Source organism: Mustelus asterias, chromosome 22 (genome assembly GCF_964213995.1).
Source record: "Mustelus asterias chromosome 22, sMusAst1.hap1.1, whole genome shotgun sequence".
Classification (NCBI taxonomy): Eukaryota; Metazoa; Chordata; class Chondrichthyes; order Carcharhiniformes; family Triakidae; genus Mustelus; species Mustelus asterias.
The window spans coordinates 41174861-41198845 of NC_135822.1; positions in this window are offsets into that span (position 1 = coordinate 41174861).

Here is a 23985-nt window from a genome sequence, read left to right on the forward strand (position 1 = left end):
GACTCCTCTTTCGATATATTGTGTGATCTCCGCACCTTACAAATACAAATTTTCAAAATCGCTGCCACCATTACTTCCACAGCCGAAGAGAGTAAGAGATATTGAGAGAGATAAAAGAAAAAGCCAATACACCAAGGATTCTCACACCACAATTGGGCTCACAACAAAACCAGCCTCACTCATCTCCAGCCACATCAGAGATGCCACTCAAACCCTACCATCAGTCAGAAAATTTAACCCATTTACCCACCAAGGAGATCTCACGAACCCGAAGAAGAACAATTGTCAAGACACCCACAGATGGAATATCTCGGGCAGACTCAATTCTGCTCCCAACAAGATGAGGGAAACACCGTGCGATCAATTACAATAAATCGGAGCCTGTAACCAGCATCCCCACTGACCCAGATCATGAAAGGAAGCATCGGAGAGAGATGAACACCAGGGTAAGACCAGACACACAAGACATGGTTTGACAGTGGACACTCTCACATACAGGATATCAGGAAGCTGTGTCCAACCACAAGGATTTTACTCAGTTCCCATCACTCCAATTTAACCAGGATCTTCTGGGAACATTGCATAGAGTATACACTCCAGGATTAGATAATTATTGGTTGTGCCTCAGGATAAATAAAAGATGAGAGTGCCAGAGCTCACAAAAAAAGCAGCTGTTCCCGTCCTTACATCACGTGACCCCCATGAACTGATTTATTTGGTTAATTGCTTAAGAAATGATTCCAAACTTCTAGTTTCTTACTAAACAATTCAATGGTTCACCCATACTCTGTGCTTCAATGAATGATGTTTTGTTATGAATAAACCTGTTAAATGATTTAGCCAAGTTATGAGAAGCAATGTTTATTGTTGTTTGAAGAGATGTGATGTACGAGAAACTTCTAAACTATTTGTCATCAAGTTCATAATGAATCGAAGGGTAAAAGGAGAAAGTTTCAAGGGTTTAAGGGCAGCACAGTGGTTAGTACTGCTGCCGCACAGCGCCAGGGATCCGGTTCAATTCCGGCCTCGGATCACTGTCTGTTTGGAGTTTACACATTCTCCCCATGTCTGCGTGGGTTTCCCCTTGGTGCTCCGGTTTCCTTCCGCAGTCCAAAGATGTGTGGGTTAGGTAGATTGGCCATGCTAAAATTGACCCTAGTGTCAGGGTGATTAGCAGGGTGAATATGTGGGGTTACGGGAATAGGGCCTGGGTGGGATTGTGGTTGGTGCAGACTCGATGGGTTGAATGGCCTCCTTCTGCACTGTAGGGATTTCTAAGGATTCTATGGTAAATTCAAAGATTTGAGCTGAATCATATTTGAGTTTTGAGTAACATTTGAAGGATATCTGGGCCCTCAGTAAAGCTACAAGACTGTAACCCAATGTAATACATCATTCCAGTCCTACTCCACTCCCCCCTCCCTCACCACTGGTACATTGATGACGGTATGGTGCCGTCTCCTCCTCCCCTTCCCATGATCAGCTGGAAAATTGGACTTTGTTTCAAATTTCCATCTTTCTCTCACTTTCACCTGGTCGATCTCTGATTCTTCCTCCTCCTGTAGTATAAAGGATTCATGTTAAATATATAAATATTTGGGCTACGTCATCACTGATGTCATCTCTCTCGCATGGAGAGAGATAGTTTGATGTAGATCCTCATGCTAAATCTGTAATGTACATATTTAGTATTATGTTCAATAAAAGGTATGGTGGCACAGTGGTTAGCACTGCTGCCTCACAGCACCAGGAAGCCGGGTTCAATTCCGTCATTGTCTGTGTGGAGTTTGCACGTTCTCCTCATGTCTGCGTGGGTTTCCTCCGGGTGCTCCGGCTTCCTCCCACTGTCCAAAGATGTGCGGGTTAGGTGAATTGGCCATGCTAAATTGCCCCTTAGTGTCAGGGGGATTAGCTAGGGTAAATGCATTGAGTTATGGGGAAAAGGCCAAGGTGGAATTGTTGTCGGTGCATTCTTGATGGGCCAAGTGGCCTCCTTCTGCACTGTAGGGATTCTATCCTATTCTGTTCTGGAAGGTAGAGTTTATCAACAGTTGTGCCTCTCCCTGTCTCTATAAATCCCTTTATGATCCATAATGTTGGTACAAGATTATAGAATCCTACAGTGCAGAAGGAGGCCATTCAGTCCATTGAATCTGCACTGACCACAATCCCACCCAGGCCCTATCCCCATAACCTCATGCATTTACTCTAGCTCGTCCCCCTGGCACTAAGGGGCAATTTTACATGGCCAATCCACCTAACCCGCACATCCTTGGACTGTGGGAGGAAACCGGAGCACCCAGAGGAAATCCACGCAGACACGGAGAGAATGTGCAAACTCCACACCGGTAGCGACCCAAGCCAGGAATCGAACCCGGGTCCCTGGCTTGACATGATGAGATTATGGCTGGGTAAGTTCCCTTCTCAGTCAGTGTCCATTGTCCAAAATAATTACACCTAATGGCTGTTGACACACCCAGCTGAATATGCAGGGTGCTGTCTGGATGTTTTGTGAATGGACCATACACATTCCTCAAAAGTGATTGTCTCTGGTGGGTTCATCTCGACAGCCTGACTCCATCTGAATAGCTTTGGCATTTGTAGGATACAGTTATGCAAAAGTTTGGCCATCTTAGAGGCTGCTGGTGAAGGCATTTTCTAAAAATGTTGCTGTTCCGTCCTTTTAAACTTTTAAACTTTTAACCAGTGGTTTCAGTTCAATAAATAGATAAAGTTGTTTCTTTATAACAATCCCTTTTGTGTTGAATTTAGCTGATTACAGGGTAGTCATTCATGCCTCAACTAGACACAATTTTTGTATCTTTACCATAGCCAATACTATTGTTTGTTGCATCATGAAATCTTTTGTTATTTAACTTCCCTTAAGCACCACCCTATCAGAATGTCCCTTTTGATCTTCCTCTCCTACCCCCTTTTCCACTGGCTTACAAACTCTTACACTTCGATTTTTCTTCCGTTCCGATGAAAAGTAATGGAGTTGAAGCGTTAACTCCGTTCCCCTCTGCACAGACGCTGCCGGACTTGCTGAGTGTTTCCAGCATTTTCTGTTTTTGTTTCAGATTTCCAACATCCGCAGTATTTTGCTTTTATTACAACTCTGGTTCAGTCCACTGCGAACATAGATCAGCAATGGAAGCCTCTGTGTTTATTGAGATTGAGAATTGTTATTGCGATAATGGGCCCTATTTTACTACTTTGACTCCAAGTGCTGGGCGGACTTGAAACTGGGAGTGTTTCAGATCCGACTTTTAGGCCCGTTCTGAGGCACCCCCATATGCACTCTGTCTGAAAAAATTATCAGTGAGTTTATCAGCGAATCGTGCTGCACAAGCCTGTGGGTGGGGCTTAACACATCCGAAACCCTACAGCACCAATCGGCGCCTACAACTGCGCATGCGCAGAAAAAAAATGATAGAATGCTGCTCCCCTGCCACATCCCTCCCAGGCTGGATAATGCCTCCCCATGGCCCCCACAGACATTGCCCCACCCCCCCAACATTATTGACCCCCTTATCCCCCCATCCCCCACCACCCAGACCAATTGCAGGCCCCTCCCCCCCACCGATCCCAGGCAGTGTGGCAGCAGACCCCCCTCCCCCCTCACTGATCTCAGGCAGAGTGGCAGCGGACCTCCCTTCCCCCCCACTGATCTCAGGCAGAGTGGCAGCGGACCCACCTCCCCTCTCCCCCAACCGATCTCAAGCAGAAAGCCATTGGACGCTCGGCACTTACCTCTTCACTAACCCTCACTGATGGAGCGCCGAATCGGATTTATATGGAGCATGTCTGTTTTGCGCCGATTCTGGATGGACGAACGCGGTGGTAAAGGGGGAAGTGCCGGTTAAGTTGGACAAATGTATTTAAATGGCCGTCGTGCCCATTTCAGGCGCAGTCCCAATCGTGGCCATTTTCGGGCCTTGGTAAAGGGGGAACTGGCGCGGAGACGGGTGCTGATCGCGCTACTCGCCTCACACCTGACTTTACCAAGTTTTTGCATCTGAAAATGGGCGCAATGCAATGGTAAAATCCGGCCCATGGTCCAAACCATAATAATAATGGTGGCAGCTAGAATGGGATTAATGTCCCCCACAGCCCAAACACGCTGAAAATTAATGAACCTAAGAGAAAAAAATTGCATGATCTTTCAATTCCAAAGTGGCATGGTGGCACAGTGGTAGCACTGCTGTCTCACAGCACCAGGGACCCAGGTTCGATTCCCGACTTGGGTCACTGTCTGTGTGCAGTTCTCCCAGTGTCTGGGTGGGTTTCCTCCAGGTGCTCCAGATTCCTCCCACACTCCAAAGATGTGTAGGTTAGGGAGATTGGCCATGCTAAATTCATCTTAGTGTCCCAAGATTTCTAGCTTAGGTGGATTGACCATGGTAAATGTATTGGGTGACAGGGAAAGGGCAGGGGGGTGGGCCTGGGTAAGATGCTCTTTCATGGAGTCAATGCAGACCTGATGGGCCACATGGCTTCCTTCCGCACTGTGGGGATTCTAAGATTCTATGATGACAAAGAGGAAATTTGAGCAGAAGACACAAAATTTGAACAGGAGTAGGCCATTCAGCCCCACAAGCCTGCTCCATCATTCAGTCCAATCATGCCTGATCCTCTGCCTCAGCCTGGCATTCCACACTCTCCCCATACCTCTTGACTCCCTCAGTATTCAGTAATGAATCAACCTCTGTCATGAACTTTACCAGTGACTGAAGATTCACATCTCTCTGCAGCATAGAACTTAAAAATACTGGATCCCTTTGAGCAAAGCAATCTCAATTCTAGACCCATTATTCTGAGGCTATGAACTCAGATTCTAGGCCTCCCCCTGCTTTGGAAAAAAGCTTCCCAGCATCGACTCCCTCAATTCCCTTCCGAATGTTCCATGTTTCAGTGAGGTCACCTCTCATTCTTTCACACTTTGGAGAATTTAGACCTCGTCCATGAATTCAGAACATCTTTACCTACTGGGGGGATCTCAATGTGAGAATGGGCATGGAGCATGATGTGAGGCCCTCGTGCCTTGGACATCCAATACTGGAATTGAACTCAGGTCCCTGGCATTGTGAGACAGCAGTGTCACCGTGCCGTCCTATGCCAATCATGTATGTAAGTGAGTCAGTGCCATAGTGGTATTGTCATTGGACTAGTAAGCCAGAGACCCAGCGTAATGCGTGGGGACTCATCCATTGACTCGGTCTACACTTCCTGCTGCCCCGGCAAAGCAGCCAGCATAATTAAGGACCCCACACACCCCAGACATTCTCTCTTCCACCTTCTTCCGTCGGGAAAAATATACAAAGGTCTAAGGTCACGTACAAACCGACTCAAGAACAGCTTCTTCCCTGCTGCCATCAGACTTTTGAATGGATCTACCTTGTATTAAGTTGATCTTTCTCTACACCCTAGCTATGACTGTAACACTACATTCTGCACTCTCTCCTTTCCTTCTCTATGTACAGTATGCCTTGTATAGCACGCAAGAAACAATAATTTTCACTGTGTATTAATAATAAATCAAATCAAATCACCATGGCAGATCGTGAAATCTGAATTTAATAACAACCTGGAAATAAAAGTCTAAAGATGACCACGAAACCATTGTTGATTGTCATAAAAACCCATCTAGTTCACTAATGGAAGGAAATCTGCCGTCCTTAAATAATAAATAAACCTGCAGCACTCAAGCTAATGATACGGTGAGTTTGCATTATGTAGACACCTTCCCAAATGCAACAGCAATACCAAGTTTACTTTGTGCCCAGATACAGGATGTTTTCTGAGGGTTGAACCTGCAGTCTCAGCCATGCTGCGACTGGGCGCGAGCAATTTAGATCTGTCCTTGCCAATCCAGCTGAAATAGTGCATCAGAGGCCGGCCTAACCTCCGCTCTCTCAGGTTTCTTTCCCCTTCCTCTATCTGTGCTCTCTAGCCCAGCAGCATAAATATTTATTCATCGAAGAGGAACCCTGGCTCCCAAAGGGGAACATTCTCTTCACTGGTGTTAAGCAGCAGAAACTCAGAATTACCATCAGCAATTGGAATGGATCCACTCATTGCCTCAGTCAATTATTTTCTTGCTGCAAACAACTGCTTGCTTTAAATAGCAGTGACAGTCTTTAAAGAGGCTCATTTGTGAGCTATTTCCTGCCTTCTGAATTCAGTGAACTCCCAGTGCTGGTCCTGATTAAGTCCGAGGGCTAATTATGTATTGGAAAATGCTTTGAATCAGGCTAATGTAGTTCCAGTGAGTGAGAGGCATTGTGCTGTGAGGCTCCACAACTTTTGCAATGAGGCCACAAACTGTCCGTACAGGTAGAAGGAGCATCAAGTTATAAAAGTATATTTTTTTGCAAGGATAGTTCTATTCTCAACACTTGGCAATCTGTAGCAGTGTCTTTTACTGAGGGGGAATTGGAAAACTTCCATTAGATTTTCTCGATTAATTGCAACAGCAAATCAATTGGATTGTTCATGCAATTGAGCCTGAAGGAAAGGCGCATTATTGAATCATTCGGACAGGAGAAAGCCACTCGGCCCATCATGCCAGTGCTAGGCCTTTGAAGGAGATATCCAATTGGTCCCATTCCTTTGCTCTGTGCTCATTGCTCTGCACACTTTAGCTGTTGGAGTACGTATACCAATCCCATTTGAGAGTTGACATGGAATCTGATTCAACCATAGAACCAGAGAAAAGTTACAGTGCAGAGGGAGGCCATTCAGCCCATCATGTCTGCACCAGTCAAAAAAAGAAAAAATAACTAGCCGGTGTTCAAATGTTCATTCATTGACTGACAAGAGCAGAGCCCAGTGCTGAATCCTGGCTGAGGCAATCGGCAAAATGGCTTTGTCCTTGAACAGACCCACCTGCGCCTTGTCATAGAGGTTTACAGCATGGAAACAGGCCCTTCAGCCCAACTTATCCATGCCGCCCTTCTTTTTATTTAAAACCCCTAAGCTAATCCCAATTGCCCGCATTTGGCCCATATCCCTCTATACCCATCGTACCCATGTAACTGTCTAAATGCTTTTTAAAAGACAAAATTGTACCCGCCACTACTACTACCTCTGGCAGCTTCTTCCAGACACTCACCACCCTCTGTGTGAAAAAATTGCCCCTCTGGACACTTTTGTATCTCTCCCCTCTCACCTTAAACCTATGCCCTTTAGTTTTAGACTCCCCTACCTTTGGGATAAGATATTGACTATCTAGCTGATCTGTACCCTCATTATTTTATAGACCTCTATAAGATCACCCCTCAGCCTCCTACGCTCCAGAGAAAAAGGTCCCAGTCTATCCAGCCTCTCCTGAGAACTCAAATCATGAAGTCCCAGTAGCATCCTCGTAAATTTTTTCTGCACTCTTTCTAGTTTAATAATATCCTTTCTATAATAGGGTGACCAGAACTGTACACAGTATTCCAAGTGTGGCCTTACTAATGTCTTGTAAAATGTTCCAACTCCTGTATTCAGCATTCTGACCAATGAAACCAAGCATGCTGAATGCCTTCTTCACCACTCTGTCCACCTCTGTCCTTGTGGTTGGTAATGACTGCTAAATGTCATTCATAGATATATGGGTGTAATTTCCTCACGCCGTACACCACAGATAGCCTTGCTTTTTCTGTCTGTGAGTAACCCTTCTCAGCTTCTTAAAGGGTTCTTGACACATATAAAGAACAAAGAACAAAGAACAATACAGCACAGGAACAGGCCCTTCGGCCCTCCAAGCCTGCGCCGCTCCCTGGTCCAAACTAGACCATTCTTTTGTATCCCTCCATTCCCACTCCGTTCATGTGGCTATCTAGATAAGTCTTAAACGTTCCCAGTGTGTCCGCCTCCACCACCTTGCCCGACAGCGCATTCCAGGCCCCCACCACCCTCTGTGTAAAATACATCCTTCTGATATCCGTGTTAAACCTCCCCCCCCTCACCTTGAACCTATGACCCCTCGTGAACGCCACCACCGATCTGGGAAAAAGCTTCCCACCGTTCACCCTATCTATGCCTTTCATAATTTTATACACCTCTATTAGGTCACCCTCATCCTCCATCTTTCCAGTGAGAACAACCCCAGTTTACCCAATCTCTCCTCATAACTAAGCCCTTCCATACCAGGCAACATCCTGGTAAACCTCCTCTGCACTCTCTCTAAAGCCTCCACGTCCTTCTGGTAATGTGGCGACCAGAACTGGGCGCAGTATTCCAAATGCGGCCGAACCAACGTTCTATACTGATGGATTGAGTTATAAGGAGAGGCTGGATAGACTGGGACTTTTTTCTCTGGAGCGTAGGAGGCTGAGGGGTGATCTTATAGAGGTCTATAAAATAATGAGGGGCACAGATCAGATAGATAGTCAATATCTTTTCCCAAAGGTAACGGAGTCTAAAACTAGAGGGCATAGGTTTAAGGTGAGAGGGGAGAGATACAAAAGTTTCCAGAAGGACAATTTGTTCACACAGAGGGTGGTGAGTGTCTGGAACAAGCTGCCAGAGGTAGTAGTAGAGGCGGGTACAATCTTGTCTTTTAAAAAGCATTTGGATAGTTACATGAGTAAGATGGGTATAGAGGAATATGGGCCAAATGCGGGCAATTGGGACTAGCTTATGGGTTTTTTAAAAAAATAGTGTGGCATGGACAAGTTGGGCCGAAGGGCCTGTTTCCATGCTGTAAACCTCTATGACTCTATGACTCTATAAACTGCAACATCAGACCCCAACTTTTATACTCTATGCCCCATCCTATAAAGGCAAGCATGCCATATGCCTTATTCACTACCTTCTCCACCTGTGACGTCACTTCAAGGATCTGTGGACTTGCACACCCAGGTCCCTCTGCGTACCTACACCCTTTATGGTTCTGCCATTTATCGTATAGCTCCCCCGTACGTTGGTTCTACCAAAATGCATCACTTTGCATTTATTTGGATTGAACTCCATCTGCCATTTCTTTGCCCAAATTTCTAGCCTATCTATATCCTTCTGTAGCCTCTGACAATGTTCCTCACTATCTGCAAGTCCAGCCATTTTTGTGTCGTCCGCAAACTTACTGATCACCCCAGTTACACCTTCTTCCAGATCATTTGTATAAATCACAAACAGCAGAGGTCCCAATACAGAGCCCTGCGGAATACCACTAGTCACAGGCATCCAGCCGGAAAAAGACCCTTCCACTACCACCCTCTGTCTTCGGTGACCAAGCCAGTTCTCCACCCATCTAGCCACCTCCCCCTTTATCCCATGAGATCCAACCTTTTGCACCAACCTACCATGAGGGACTTTGTCAAACGCTTTACTAAAGTCCATATAGACGACATCCACGGCACTAACTCTCTCAGACCAACAACCACTCTGTGTGATAAAACTACCCAATGTTGTATGGGGTGGCATCACATGTTAGCACTAACTTCCTAGATGGATTAAAATGCATCAAAAGGCAAGGTGGATGCAATAGTTCTCTCTCCACAGATGCTGTCAGACCTGCTGAGATTTCCCAGCTCTTTCTGTTTTTGTTTCAGATTCCCGCATCCGCAGCATTTTGCTTTTATCTGGATTGTTTGCCTTTATTAAATGCTTCTCTCTGTGTGCTTTCCAAAACCATCTCTGATGTTTCTTCAATGAAAGGTGTAAAGGAGCCAATAATGTTAACAGACTTGGGAGGAATCGCCTGTAATAGTTAATCAACCCCAGAAATGATTTGAGCGCAGAGATGTTTCTAGGGGCCAGCACCTCCTTCATCACCCATACTTAGCCCTCCCTGGGCATCGACACGGTAGCCGAGGAAAGCTACTTCACTGGCCTGGAAAGTGCACATTTCCCTTTTCAGGCAAACTCCGGAATCTTCTCAGTTCCTTTTCCAAATTGGCCAAAGTTTATCTTCAGTTGCACCAGCAATCAGTGCGTCATCCAAATACACAACAACACACAGCAAACCCTGTATTAGACTCTCTCTCCATTGAAATATAGCAATGCTGATGAAACGCCAAAGGACAATTGTGTATTCTGGTTTAATCCTTTATGAGTGTCAATAGTCACATTGGCACAAACCCTACCATCTCGCCCGCCCTGGAATCGAGGCGGGTGAGGTTCCCAGAAAGGAAACATTTCATTGGCCTTGGGCAGGATTATATGATCTCCCTCAAATGAGGCCGTAATATCCTGCCCATAGCCTCTGGATGTATTATCCAACTCCAGTTATTGATCGGCATGGCTCATATCTAATTTGGTATATGATTGTCCTCCAGACAATCTTGCATATATACCCCTCTATTTTAGGGATAGAGTATTTGTCCAGTCTTGCTGCCTGATTTACAGTTAATTTATAGTCTCCGCAGAAACAGACTGTTTTACCTGGCTTTACCATAGGTACTATGGGGGCTGCCCATTCTGCAAACTGAACGGGTTGGGTGATACCAAGTTCGTCCAGCCTTTTTAGCTCAGTCTCTACTTTCTCCAACAAAGCACAGGGCACAGGTCTGGCTCTGAAAAATTTTGGGATGGCCTCTGGATCTTGGTGAATTTTTGCCTTTCCACCTTTACTTTACCCAAGTTCATCCTGAAAACTGTCCTGGTATTTTCAGATTACTTCATGCATGTTGAAAATCTTCTTTCATGTTGAAAATTACCAACCGCTTGAGTTTCATTTCTTGGAGCCAGTCAAAGCCCATCAAGCTTGACCTTTGGCCAGACACCACGATTGATGGAAGTTGGGTGGACTGTAGCCCATAACTCACCGATATTTCGGCCTTCACCACTATCTCAATGGCCTCCCCTGTGTAGGTCGCCAGTCTAGTTGAGGTGTTCTTCAGCCTCAGAGGCTAAATCCCATCTCAAAGACAAAGGTCTGCTCCACCATTACAGTAAGAGTTTTAACAACACCAGGTTAAAGTCCAACAGGTTTATTTGGTAGCAAATGCCATTAGCTTTCGGAGCGCTGCTCCTTCATCAGATGGAGTGGAAATCTGCTCTCAAACAGGGCCCTGTTTGAGAGCAGATTTCCACTCCATTTGACGAAGGAGCAGCGCTCCGAAAGCTAATGGCATTTGCTACCAAATAAACCTGTTGGACTTTAACCTGGTGTTGTTAAAACTCTTACTGTGTTTACCTCAGTCCAACGCCGGCATCTCCACATCATGACCACCATTACAGTTACAGATGCTCCCATGTCTACTTTCATTCTTAATGGTCTGTTGTTGACCAATAACACACTGTGATAGCGGCTACCTTGGCCCATTTTCACATTATTCATCTGATGAACATTCCAATCACTTGCAGAAAAATCTTCAACACTGTGTACTGGCGCTGATTGTTCTACTCTACTGCTACTCGGCAGGTTCTGCTCATTCTTACATCTGTGTCTCAAATGGTCCTTTTGGTGACACATGAAGCATTCTGTATCTCTGAATCTGCAAATCTCTGGGAGTGGTTTCTGCCACACTTTTAACACTCTGTACTGACCCTGGATGGTTGATTCATTCTCTTGAATCTCCTAACTCTACCAGCTTCGGTATCTGTTTTCTGGTTTAAACTATCAGCTTTACTTCTGGTGCCACTGCTGTCTGCAGTTTCCTGCTCTGACTCATGGACCACACCATTTTGCATTCTCTGTAGTTCTTGAGCATCCTTCTCAGTGCTCCCCACTTGCAGCAACTTATTAAAATCAATTTCAGTTTCTGCCAGCAACTCTCTCTTTATTGCCTCATCATTTACTCTGCAAACCAATCGATCCCAAATTATCTCATTTAATGCTGCCCTAAAGTCGTGGGGGGAGGGAGGTGGGTGTTTTCCCGACCTACCCACCACGGGAATCGTAGCGGACGGGGGGCGGATCATGCAAAGGTCCTTTGACCTCGGCGGGATTTTCCGGTTTTGGGGCAAGCACGGGCAGAAAATCCCATCCACAATGTTTGGCAATTTTTCTAAGCATTGTTTCATATAACTGCAATGCCGCCCCCCCCACCCCCCACCCCCTTGCCCCCCCTCCCCCCGGGGCTCTCCCCATTGAATTAAACTTAAATCATTGTAAAATATGTAAACAAGCTTGCATCGGGTACGTTCAGGGACTGAAGACCATGGATCAAATTCTAGATTTGGGTGGCACACATACTTAGTAGGGAGCGACATAGGGAATGAAGAGAGAGAGAGAGAGATGGAATGAGGAATGAAACAGTGATGCAGTGAATGAAGAGAAAGAGAGGAATACAGTGATTGAAGAGTCAGAGGTGGAGACAGGGAATGAAAAGTGAGAGAGTGGCACAGAGGATGAAGAGTGAGACAGGGGCACAATGAATGAAGAGTGAGCGAGGGACCCAGAGAATGAAGAGTGAGCGAGGGACCCAGAGAATGAAGAGTGAGAGAAGGACACAGTGATTGAAGAGTGAGAGAGGGACACAGTTAATGAAGAGGGGGGGGGGGGGCACAGTTAATGTAGAGTGAGGTAGGGACCCAGTGAATGATGAGTGTGAGAGGGACCCAGTGAATGAAGAGTAGGAGAGGGTATCGGTGAAGGCAATGAGGTGAGTGATAATGATATGAATATAAACTTTGAAGACACTTACTTTGGCACATCTAATGGTGCTACCGGGACAGGCATTCTTGCTGCTGAGCCAGAAGCTCTGGATTCAAATCTGATGATGTGGAGATGCCGGCATTGGACTGGGGTAAACACAGTAAGAGTTTTAACAACACCAGGTTAAAGTTCAACAGGTTTATTTGGTAGCAAATGTGGTAGCAAATTTGGTATTATTTGCTAGCAAATCTGATCCCAGGAATTAACGACCAGGGAAGTAGTGTTGATAATGTGGTCATACAGTCCGAGTATCAGCCTGCAAATCCTTCCAACACAAGCTAATGTCAGGCAGCAAGAGTGGGAGACATTTCTGGTCAGCCAGGTGATGAAAAGGAAAATGGTGCCTTTCTCCATCACAAACCATTGCTCCAGACTGCAACATGCATGTAACAGTGTATGTTGCAATAGTAAGTCATGCTCCAAGTGATCTGTAGTAGCACACACCATCAATGATGCCAGTATCTACGACTCGGGTGGGCACGCAGACTCTTGATTTTTTTTTATGATTTACCCTGCAGAAATATTTAGATCCATTGACCTCAGCTAATGATGCTAAATGAATAAATTGCTCCAGGAGCCATATTTAGCTCTGGATGTGATTATGTTGGGGGGTGACTTTTAGATTACAATTCTTCTATTGACTCCACATGGAATAATATTTATTGTAGAAATATATTAAACCGTGCTGCTCACTTTGTCTACTCCCATCTCTCTACGAGTCATAAGAACCTCAGTGTTGACTTTTATCTATTTTCTCACTTCCAGATAGATGGAGCTGGGAATTTTCAGGGGTAGAATTGGGAATACACAGGAAGTGATCATTACAACGAAAGGAACAAAATATAGATTTTCATAAAACGAGATGTCTGGCGAATTCATCATTCACAGGATGCACTGAAACACACACAATATGAGAAGATTACAAGAGAGAGAAGAATACAGGGACATCAACAAAGACCAACAGGAGTAAACTTCTCTTTTAATAAGAACTGGCATGAAATAATGTTTTTCCAAAATTTCTGGCAGGAAATTGAAATCTTCTGAGAAACTGCTAGACTGGGAATGAGGAAACATTCTTTGAGTGATTTGTAGCAGGGCACAATGCTCACTAACCCTTGTCAATAACAATGGACCGGACGTGATGGATCAAAGCATCACTCCATGCAAATTCAGACTTATTACAGCACAACATTATTAATCCCCTTGTCTCTGCAGATATTTCTCTTTATTTTCACAGCTGATTCCATCAACTTTTCAATACAAGCGGAACGGTCCCACAGTGGTTTTACTAAACATTTTAGCTACATTTATTATACAGCGGCACGGTAGCACAGTGGTTAGAAAGGAAACATCGGAGAGAAACGAACACCAGGGTAAGACCAGAGACACAAGACGTGGTTTGACAGTGTACACTCTCGCATACAGGACATCGGGAACAGAGCCACATGGGCAGTATGTTGGCACAGTGGTTAGCACTGCTGCCTCACAGCGCCAGGGACCCAGATTCGATTCCCAGCTTGGGTCACTGTCTGTGTGGAGTTTGCACATTCTCCCCGTGTCTGCATGGGTTTCCTCCGGGTGCTCTGGTTTCCGCTCACAGTTGGAAAGACGTGCTGGTTAGGTGCATTGGCCATGCTAAATTCTCCCTCAGTGTACTCGAACATGCACCGGAGTGCAGTGACTCGGGGATTTTCACAGTAACATCATTGCAGTGTTGTCAGCCTACTTGTGACACTAATAAATAAACTTGATACGAGTTTTTGAAAACTCTAATTTTACAAATTATGCATGCAGATTTCAAAATTGAAGCAAGTTCATTCATGCCCTTTTGTCCACTGATGGCCAGCATTTATTGTCCATCCCTAATTGCCCTTGAGAAAGTGACATCTTACTTATCTGTGGTCGAAGACCCCATGGGTGATAGGGAAGTGGGCCACACCTGGAGTATTGTGTGCAGTTTTGGTGCCCTTACCTGTGGAAGGATGTCCTTGCTATAGAGAGAATACAGCGAAGGTTTACCAGGCTGGTTCCTGGGATGGCAGGTCTGTCATATGAGAAGAGACTAAGTCGGTCAGAATTATATTCACTGGAGTTTAGAAGAGTGAGAGGGGATCTCATAGAAACTTATAAAATTCTAACGGGGTTAGACAGGGTAGATTCAGAAAGAATGTTCCCAATGGTGGGGGAGTCCAGAACTAGGGATCATAATTTGAGGATAAAGGTAAACGTTTTAGAACTGAGGTGAGGAGAGATTTCTTCAACCAGAGGATGGTGAATGTGTGGAATTCACCACCACAAAATAGTTGAGGCCAAAACGTTGTGTGATTTCAAGAAGAAATTAGATATAGCTCTTGGGGCTAAAGAATCAAGGGAGATGGGGGGGAAGGGGAGGTCAGGATATTAAATTCGATGATCAGCCATGATCAAAATGAATGGTGGAGCAGGCTCGAAGGGCCTGCTTCTGCTTTGAGTTTCTATGTAAATGGGGTATAATTATAGAAAACTTAGTGCAGAAAGAGGCCATTTGGCCCATCGGGACTGTGCCAACTCTCCGTCAGAAAATTCCACATTCCCATAATCCTACATATTTACCCCACCAATCCTCCTAACCTACAACATTTTGGGACACTAATTTAGCATGCACAATCCACCTAACTTGCACATCTTTGGGGTGTAGAAGGAAACTGGAGCACCCGAAGGAAACCCATGCAGACACGGGGAGAACATGCTGAGTCCATATAAACCGTTACCCAAGTCTGGAATCGAATCTGAGTCCCTGGCACTGTGAGGTAGCTGTGCTAACGAAGTGCTAACGAAGTTTGCAGACGACACAAAGATAAGTGGAAAAGTGAATCGTGTGGAGGACGGAGAAGATCTGCAGAGAGATTTGGACAGGCTGAGTGAGTGGGCGAGGATATGGCAAATGGAGTATAACGTTGAGAAATGCGAGGTTATACACTTTGGAGGAAATAATAACAAATGGGATTACTATCTCAATGGAAACAAATTAAAACATGCTACTGTGCAAAGGGACCTGGGGGTCCTTGTGCATGAGACGCAAAAGCCCAGTCTGCAGGTACAACAGGTGATCAAGAAGGCAAATGGGATGTTGGCCTATATTGCAAGGGGGATAGAATATAAAAGCAGGGATGTCTTGATGCACCTGTACAGGGCATTGGTGAGGCCGCAGCTGGAATACTGTGTGCAGTATTGGTCCCCTTATATGAGGAAGGATATATTGGCATTGGAGGGAGTGCAGAGAAGGTTCACCAGGTTGATACCGGAGATGAGGGGTTTGGATTATGAGGAGAGGCTGAGGAGATTGGGTTTGTACTCGTTGGAGTTTAGAAGGATGAGGGGGGATCTTATGGAGACTTATAAGATAATGCGGGGGCTGGATAGGGTGGAGGCGGAGAGATTCTTTCCACTTAGTAAGGAAGTTAAAACTAGAGGACACAGCCTCAAAATAAAGGGGGGTTGGTTTAAGACAGAGTTGAGGAGGAACTTCTTCTCCCAGAGGGTGGTGAATCTCTGGAATTCTCTGCCCACTGAGGTGGTGGAGGCTACCTCGCTGAATATGTTTAAAGCGCAGATGGATGGATTCCTGATCGGTAAGGGAATTAAGGGTTATGGGGATCAGGCGGGTAAGTGGTACTGATCCACGTCAGATCAGCCATGATCTTATTGAATGGCGGGGCAGGCTCGAGGGGCTAGATGGCCTACTCCTGCTCCTATTTCTTATGTTCTTATGCTGACCACTGTGCCACTGTGCTGCCTCTAGTGGTAGGGTAGCATACTGAGTTCCAGGATTTTGACCCAGTTGCTGATGGAGATGTGTTTCCAAGTCAGGAAGGTGCGAGACTCAAAGGCGAATGCAGTCTTCTGAGTGTGGGATATGAGCATTTGGATGAATTAAATGAGAACCAAGTGATTAGTATTCTGTTTGGAGCATGTTTGCAGGAAATTGTCCATTTTTCTCTTTTCTCAATATCTTTTGCCAAAATATGATGAATGAGTTGAAATTGGAAAGATGGAAAAAAAAGCAGGACAACCAATCAAAGGCAGCTAGCTGCATGTTAACAATTAAAGTTTTTCATTCCTCCAATATGTTTCTGTGGAAATGAGCTGACATCTGTAAAGGGAGTGGGGGGGGGGGAGGGGTGGGGGGCGGGGGGGCTGCGAGGGGGGAGAGAAAAGAAGCTATAAAACTGCTCAGGGGGAGGAAATAGCTTAAGTTTAATGGACAGTAAGTTGGACAATTAATAGTGGGTTTAATAATAGCATTAAAGGAAATGAGTTCTGTCATTTCAAGAAATGGATTTGGTTCTCATGCAACTGCAAGCTGGTCACTTCGTTCCTGTGCAGTTTGTGTTCTTTCTCTCGATCTCTCTCTCGTTCCATTAATTTCAGCATTATTTCAAATGCTCCAGACACTCTTCCAAATATTTGATCCAAGTATTTGACCAAAGAGAATCGTTAGCAGCAACGGCAACAGTGACAGGACATTCAGGGAGCCCATTACTGTCCTCCCTGCCAAATAAGTGGGAACAGGGGTGAACCCCACGGCACTGACGCAGCAGCTGGATCATTTGCTAAGCCCACCAACGTCTCTTCTTTCTCAGGAGACTAAGGAAATTCGGCATGTCCGCTACGACTCCCACCAATTTTTACAGATGCACCATAGAAAGCATCCGTTCCGGATGTATCACAGCTTGATAGAAATCATAGACACAATCATAGACACCCTGCAGTGCAGAAGGAGGCCATTCGGCCCATCGAGTCTGCACCGACCACAATCCCACCCAGACCCCCACATATTTACCCGCTAATCCCTCTAACTACGCATCTCAGGGACAATTTTTAACCTGGCCTAACCCGCACATCTTTGGACTGTGGGAGGAAACCGGAGCACCCGGAGGAAACCCACGCAGACACGGGGAGAACATGCAGACTCCACACAGACAGTGACCCAAGCTGGGAATTGAACTTGGGTCCCTGGTGCTGTGAGGCACCATGGCTCCTGCTCTGACCAAGACCGCAAGAAACTACAAAGGGTTGTGAACGAAGCCCAGTCCATCACTCAAACCAGCCTCCCATCCATTGACTCTGTCTACACTTCCCACTACCTTGGCAAAGCAGCCAGCATAATCAAGGACCCCACACACCCCAGACATTCTCTCTTCCACTTTCTTCCATCGGGAAAAAGATACAAAAGTCTGAGGTCACATACCAACTGACTCAAGAACAGCTTCGACCCTGATGTCATCAGACTTTTGAATGGGCCTACCATATATTAAGTTGATCTTTCTCTACATCCTAGCTATGACTGTAACACAACATTCTGCACCCTCTCCTTTCATTCTCCTCTATATACTCTATGAATGGTCTGCTCTGTCTGTATAGCACGCAAGAAACAATACTTTTCACTGTATACTACTACATGTGACAATAATAAATCAAATCAAACTAAGTGCTGCAGTCATTTTGAAGGGATCACTGAGATGAGCAGACCAGGCGCCTGCTGGAAACAGGTGGGTATTCGTTAATCTGGGCAAACATCAATGGGCAGAGGATGGAAACATTACCGGAAGGCACTGAGCATCTTAAACAGGGGTTCTTATAGGGATCCCTTCGTATCACTCCACACAGTAATGTCCTTTAATGTTTTCTGTGGAATAAGAAGGAGCAATAAAGCTCTTTAATTCCTCTGTAATTACTGTGAGAGGCCCTGCCTCACGGAGAAAGCTCCATATTCCATCACTATCTCTACTCAGAAGACTTCCTGTCTGCGTTTGCCAAATGAAATGAAACCTCACTATTACCATCTGCCTAGTATACCTGTGTGGGGGAAAGGGGGACGAGGGGGTGGGGGGAGAGACCAAAAGCTATCGGTTCTGGGCAGGGGGAGGGCACAACCAGCATCACAGGGGGTAAGATATGGACACTGCAACCAAGGCCAACATTTATTACCCACTCTCAATTGCCCTTGGAAGGTGGTGGTGAGCCACCTTCTTGACACACTGCTATCCACGTGGTGTAGGTACACCCACAGTGCTTTTAGGGAGGGAGTTTCAGGATTTTGACCCAGCGACAGTGAAGGAACGGGGATATATTTCCAAATCAGGATGGCGTGTGGCTTGGAGGGGAATTTGCAGGTGGTGGCATTCCCATGTATCTGCTGAGAAAGGGTGTGAGTTTGGAAGGTGATGTCAAAGGAACTTGTTGAATTTCTGCAGTGCATCTTAGATGGTACACATTACTCCCACAGTACACTGGTAGTAGAGTGGGTGTATGTTTAATATGGTGGTTGGGGTGCCAATCAAGTAGGCTGCTTTGTCTTCGCTAAAGTTGAGTTTAATGGGTGGAGCTGCAACCATCAAGGCAAGTATTCCATCACACTCCTGATTTGTGCCTTGTAGATGTTGGACAGGTTTTGGGGAGTCAATCTGTGGGTTAATTGCTGCAGAATTCCCAGATTCTGACCCATTCTTGTAGCCACAACGTTCATGTGAGTGTTCCATTTAAGTTTCTGGTCAATGATAAGCACCCTCGATATTGATAAGATTTAAGTTAAAGTTTATTTATTCGTGTCACAAGTAGGCTGACATTAACACTGCAATGAAATTACTGTGAAAATCCCCTCGTCCCCTGGCAGGTGATTCAGGGATTTTCAAACCATTGAATGTCACGGGGAGATATTTAGATTCTCTTTTGTTGGACCTCTCATTGCCTGACACAATGGTGTGCAACTTATCAACCCAAGCCCTAATGTTGCTGCTTGCAGACATGGACTGCTTCATTATCTGATGAATTGTGAATGAGACCGAGCACTTGTGCAATCATTGGCAAACATCTGATGCAGGCATTGTGACTGAAGAAGCTGAAGATGATTGAGCCTCGGACATTGCCCTGCGGAACTCTGGCAGCGATGCGCTGGTGTCACTGATCCACTCTTGGTGATGGACATTGAAATCTCCCACCTGTTGCGAAGTTGGGTAGAGTAATTTTAGATTGGTGTTTGCAAGATGCTAGCGGAGAAAGCAATGCATAGTCCCTTTAAAAGGTGGTGCTTTTTCTGTGCTTAGAGATTTTTAAAAATGCAAGTACACAGAGAATCCAAACTGAAACATTAGTATCAAAAGGCCAAGCAGCAGTTTCTAAACAAGACAACAGGCTTTTGAATTTAGCCAATCAATTTGAATCAGGCATTCCAAGTGGTGCTCAGTGTGGAGAAATGCAGATTGATCAGCGAAGGGAGATGGGTACAATAGATGATAAACAGTGGAAGCTTTCTTTGTCTCAGTTTGATCTGATGCCATGGAACATAAAGACAGAAGGAGTGATAATGGTCACAGTAAAGAGAGAAAGCGAAGTGTGAATGGCAAAATAATGAACAAAATAATGAAAGCAGAAATTATTTTTTTTATTCATTAGTACCGCAATTAGGCTTACATTAACACTGCAATGAAGTTACTGTGAAAATCCCCTAGTCGCCACACTCCGGTGCCTGTTTGGGTACACTAATGGAGTATTTAGCATGGCCAATGCACCTAACCGGTACGTCTTTTGGACCGTGGAAGGAAATCGAAGCACCCGGAGGAGACCCACACAGACATGGGGAGAATGTGCAGACTCCGCACCGACAGTGACCCAAGCCACCTGTGTCCATGGTGCTGTGAGGCAGCAGTGCTAACCACTGTGCCACCGTGCAACCAAACATGAAAAACAATGTTTAGACTGGCAAATGGCAAAGAACAGAATCAAAATGTGAGTTCATGGCCTTAATTTGTTGAACACAATGTTGCAAAGTGCCTCATTGGAAGATGAGGTGCTGTTCTTGGAGCTTGCATTGAGCTTCACTGGAGCACTGCGGCAGATCAAGGACAGAAATGTCAGTGCGAGAGCAAGTTGATGAATTAAAAGGACAAGAAACTGGAAGATTGGGGGTTATGCTTGAAGACTGAGTGAGTGTATTCTAGAGAGTGGTCACCCAGTCTGCATTTAATCTCCCAGTGTAAAGCAGACCACATTGTGAGCAGCGAATACAGTAGACCAAATTTAACAGAGTACAAATAAATCATTGTTTTGCGTGGAAGATGAGTTTGGGGCCTTGGACAGTGAGGAGAGGAGTTAAAGGTGAGGTGTAAACACCTCCTGCAATTGCAGGTGAAAGTGCCGTGGGAAAGAGGCTGGGCATTAGGGGGGATAGAGGAGTGGACCAGGTGTTGTGGAGGGAATAGTCCCTTCAAAATGCTGACAGGGAAAGGGAGGGGAGGGGAAGAAATTTCAGACAAGAGGACAAGAACACTTATTGATACTTGTCATTGTGGTTAGTACACAGGTCACCAGGCCATTTCTATCCCTGAGGTACAGTGGCATAGTGGCTAGCACTGCTACCTCACAGCAAGAGTTTTAACAACACCAGGTTAAAGTCCAACAGGTTTATTTGGTAGCAAATGCCATTAGAAATCATAAAAGTCATAGAAATCATAGAAACCCTACAGTGCAGAAGGAGGCCATTCGGCCCATCGAGTCTGCACCGACCACAATCCCACCCAGGCCCTACCCCCACATAGTTACCCGCTAATCCCTCTAACCTACGCATTTTAGGAGTCTAAGGGGCAATTTGTTTTTAACCTGGCCAATCAACCTAACCCGCACATCTTTGGACTGTGGGAGGAAACCGGAGCACCCGGAGGAAACCCACGCAGACACAAGGAGAATGTGCAAACTCCACATAGACAGCGACCCGAGCCGGGAATCGAACCCGGGACCCTGAAGCTGTGAAGCAGCAGTGCTAACCACTGCGCTACCGTGCCGCCATAGCTTTCGGAGCGCTGCTCCTTCGTCAGATGGAGTGGAAATCTGCTCTCAAACAGGGCACAGAGACACAAAATCAAGTTACAGAATACTGATTAGAATGCGAATCTCTACAGCCGACCAGGTCTTAAAGATACAGACAATGTGAGTGGAAGGAGCATTAAGCACAGGTTAAAGAGATGTGTATTGTCTCCAGACAGGACAGCCAGTGAGATTCTGCAAGTCCAGGAGGCAAGCTGTGGGGGTTACTGATAGTGTGACATAAATCCAAGATCCCGGTTGAGGCCGTCCTCATGTGTGCGGAACTTGGCTATCAGTTTCTGCTCAGCGACTCTGCGCTGTCGTGTGTCATGAAGGCCACCTTGGAGGATGCTTACCCGAAGATCAGAGGCTGAATGCCCGTGACCGCTGAAGTGCTCCCCCACAGGAAGAGAACAGTCTTGTTTGGTGATTGTTGAGCGGTGTTCATTCATCCGTTGTCGTAGCGTCTGCATGGTTTCCCCAATTTACCATGCCTCGGGACATTCTTTCCTGCAGCGTATCAGGTAGACAACGTTGGCCGAGTTGCAAGAGTAGGTACCGTGTACCTGGTAGACGGTGTTCTCACGTGAGATGATGGCATCTGTGTCGATGATCCGGCACGTCTTGCAGAGGTTGCTGTGGCAGGGTTGTGTGGTGTCGAGCAGCGCTCCGAAAGCTAATGGCATTTGCTACCAAATAAACCTGTTGGACTTTAACCTGGTGTTGTTAAAACTCTTTCTGTGTTCACCCCAGTCCAACGCCGGCATCTCCACATCATGACTACCATCGACCTCACAGCACCAGGGACCCAGGTTCGATTCCTGGCTTGGGTCACTGTCTGTGCGAAGTCTGCACATTCTCCCCGTGTCTGTGTGGGTTTCCTCCGGGTGCTCCAGTTTCCTCCCACAGTCTGATTGACGTGTTGGTTTGGTGAATTGGCTATGCTTAATTCCCCCTCAGTATACCTGAACAGGCGCCGGAGTGTGGCGACTCGGGGATTTTCACAGTAACTTCATTGAATGTAAACCCAATTGTGACACATATAAATAAACTTTAAACACTTGAATGGACAGATGGATTTTACAATAATTCTGTATTATCATGGTCACCAATACTGATAACAGCTTGTTATTCCAGATTTATTTTATTAACTGAAATTAAATCCCCAGCTGTCAAGGGGTGATTTGAACACTTACCTCTGTACCATTCGTCCAGTAACATACCCACTGGCTACCTTATTGGATCTGCATTCATGTGATCGGATTGTGCACTGGGTCTGTACAAGCAAGAAACCTTGAAAATTGAGGCAGAGAGAGATTTTAACTCCTGGCCCTCATGTTGGTATTCAGGCCCTGACCCCCGACCTGAGGGACTGTGACCTGGTGGGCTTGTGAGAATGGGAATTCAGGTAGCAATGAGGCTGTAACCAGAGTCTCCGACAGTCAACTTAGTGGAGAGGGGAGTGAAGACTCCAGGACAACTGTGCTCAGGGTGTGAGGTATGGTGTCAACAGGCAAAGTTAGGTCCCAGACTCTTCAGGCCACAGCCCAATGTGCACATTTAATGGTGGGTTCCTTTGGTGTCCATAATTTAAGATTGAAGTTACCAACAAACATATGAACCAGGAGCGGGAGGAGGCCATTCCACCCTTCTAGCCCGCCCTGCGATTCAATAGCTTGTGGCTGATCTGACAGTAATCTCAAATCTGCACTCCGTCTGCTCCCGATAACCTATCACCACCTTACTCAGCAAGAATCTATCCAGCTCTGCCTTAAAAATATTCAAAGACTCTGCTTCCACCGCCTTTACAGGAAGAGAGTTCCAAAGACGCAAAATGCCCTGAGAGACATAATTGAATCTCATCTCCATTTTTAAATGAGCAACCCCCTTATTTTTAAACAATGACCCCTGGTTCTAAACTCTCCCAGAAAAGGAAACATCCTCTCCACATTAACCCTGGCACGACCCCTCAGGATCTTATATGTTTCAATCAAGTTGTCTCTTACTCTTCTGAACTCCAGCAGATACAAGTCTAGCCCGTCTAACCTTTCTTCATAAGACAACCCACCCATTCCTGGTATTAGTTTAGTATATCTTCTCATGAACTGCTTCCAATGCATTTACATCTTTCTTTACGGTGACCAATACTCCAAATGTGGTCTCACTAATGTATCACTGATACTTTTGTAATCAATTCCCCTCACAATAAATAATAACATTCTACTGGCTTTCCTAATTCCTTGCTGTACTTGTATGCTAGTCTTTTGTGATTCATGCACTGGAACACCCAGATCCCTCTGCACCTCAGAGCTATACAATCTCTTAACTGAGATAATATGCTTCTTTTTCATCCTTCCTCCCAAAGTAGACAATTTCACATTTTCCAACATTATATTCATTTGCCAGATCTTTTCCCACTCTCACTCAATGACCCACGGGGACAGGCAGTAGCATTGTGATATTGCCACTGGACTAGTGATACAGAGACATGGGGGACCACCATGGCAGATAGAAATCTGAAATTAAATGTCTAATGATGACTTGAAACCGATTGT